Below are 2500 nucleotides of genomic sequence, written 5' to 3'. Positions count from 1 at the left end.
AGCCCCACTTGGGTGCCGAAGCGAACTCTCCCAGCACAGCGCACGCGCCAACACGTCCGCACAGCTGCGATACAATCCACCTGCGAGAACCGCAGAGGCGACCGAGCAGCAGACGGCGTCGCGGCGCCGAGCGCCGGGCGGCGGCGCATCCTCAGCGCACACAGTCCTCAATCGGACCAGCACACTGCAGATGTCCACCGCGCTTCGCACCGGGCCCGCGAGGACCTACTTTGGCCGCACGGCGCCGCGTGCAGGGTGCGCCGGCGCGCAGCTGCGCCGCCTGCCGCCTCCGTCGGCCGGCGCGCCTGCCACTGGCCGCCCCCACCAGCCGGCTGTAGCGCGTGCGCCCACGCACCGCGCGGCCAGCACGCCGGGAGGCCCCCCCTCACCGGCCGGGGACGGTCCCACCCAGCCACCGCCGCGTATCGCTTCACACCCACATGCCATTCACGTTCGTGGGCATGGTGGGTATCGCTGAAACAACCGGTTGGTAGCTCAACCGATCGTCGCCATCACTGATTCACCTCTAGCGAGAACAACCGCACCACAACGGTTTACCAGTTCTTCATTTGCGTAACGTCACCAGCAAACGTAGACGTCCATCGCCATTTGCAAATTCAACGATTGTTGCATGCCTGTGTCAGGTGTCACGACACACTATGTCTGCCCACATACACGCAACAACATGTGCACGCTTCGCGAACACGTGGAAGGTGGCCCCCGTACGTATGCGATGTCCATTGCGCGAACGACTGTCAACCGGCCTCTGTCGCATGTCGCAGATGTGGAACGCAGTGCACCATGCTATCACGGTGTGTGAGAAGAGACGACTACGTCTGACAACACGCGCCACTACATCAACAGACGGCTCATGGTGATCGCCATCCACGGCATACCATACTGCAATCCAGCTCTTATAGGGAGACGACACGTAGCTGAGTGCACAATATTTGGACCGTATGGTTCGCCGTTGTTGGCGCAGTCGTGGTACGGTCACACATGTACCACGATGTATCATTCAGTACATGAGGACCAATGTGCAGTACAGTGTGTGATTTGGACGTACAACATCAGCGGACAGTTGACACAAGCCGTACCACAACGTAGGCTGTGCTTCGCCATGCGAATGCCAATGAACAACTGCGAAGGGCATTGAGCATGTACGTCCTGCTGCCGTCCGCATTACAGTGTATAGCTGCAAGGTGTTTAACATGAAGCGATACTCTGGGGACCGGGCAGTGCGAGTAGCAAACTATATTGCGGGGGTTGCAGTTAGGCAACACTACACTAATTTAACGCGTCGTATGACAATTACAGAGCAGGTTAAGGCCCAACGTGTGTTGGGTTAAGGCGCAACGTGGGTTGGGTTAAGGCGCAACGTGGGTTAGGTTAAGGCGCAACGTGGGTTGGGTTAAGGCGCAACGTGGGTTAGGTTAAGGCGCAACGTGGGTTAGGTTAAGGCGCAATATAGGTTAGGTTAAGGCGCAATATAGGTTAGGTTAAGGCGCAATATAGGTTAGGTTAAGGCGCAATATAGGTTAGGTTAAGGCGCAATATAGGTTAGGTTAAGGCGCAATATAGGTTAGGTTAAGGCGCAATATAGGTTAGGTTAAGGCGCAATATAGGTTAGGTTAAGGTACAATATGGGTTAGGTTAAGGCGCAATATAGGTTAGGTTAAGGTACAATATGGGTTAGGTTAAGGTACAATGTGGGTTAGGTTAAGGTACAATGTGGGTTAGGTTAAGGCGCAATATAGGTTAGGTTAAGGTACAATATGGGTTAGGTTAAGGTACAATGTGGGTTAGGTTAAGGTACAATGTGGGTTAGGTTAAGGTACAATATGGGTTAGGTTAAGGCGCAATATAGGTTAGGTTAAGGTACAATATGGGTTAGGTTAAGGCGCAATATAGGTTAGGTTAAGGTACAATATGGGTTAGGTTAAGGTACAATGTGGGTTAGGTTAAGGTACAATATGGGTTAGGTTAAGGTACAATGTGGGTTAGGTTAAGGTACAATGTGGGTTAGGTTAAGGCGCAATATAGGTTAGGTTAAGGTACAATATGGGTTAGGTTAAGGTACAATGTGGGTTAGGTTAAGGTACAATGTGGGTTAGGTTAAGGTACAATATGGGTTAGGTTAAGGCGCAATATAGGTTAGGTTAAGGTACAATATGGGTTAGGTTAAGGCGCAATATAGGTTAGGTTAAGGTACAATATAGGTTAGGTTAAGGCGCAATATAGGTTAGGTTAAGGCGCAATATAGGTTAGGTTAAGGCGCAATATAGGTTAGGTTAAGGCGCAATATAGGTTAGGTTAAGGCGCAATATAGGTTAGGTTAAGGCGCAATATAGGTTAGGTTAAGGTACAATATGGGTTAGGTTAAGGCGCAATATAGGTTAGGTTAAGGTACAATATGGGTTAGGTTAAGGTACAATGTGGGTTAGGTTAAGGTACAATGTGGGTTAGGTTAAGGCGCAATATAGGTTAGGTTAAGGTACAA

This window comes from Schistocerca serialis, unplaced genomic scaffold (assembly GCF_023864345.2).
Source record: "Schistocerca serialis cubense isolate TAMUIC-IGC-003099 unplaced genomic scaffold, iqSchSeri2.2 HiC_scaffold_1162, whole genome shotgun sequence".
Lineage (NCBI taxonomy): Eukaryota > Metazoa > Arthropoda > Insecta > Orthoptera > Acrididae > Schistocerca > Schistocerca serialis.
This window is presented reverse-complemented; position numbering follows the sequence as displayed.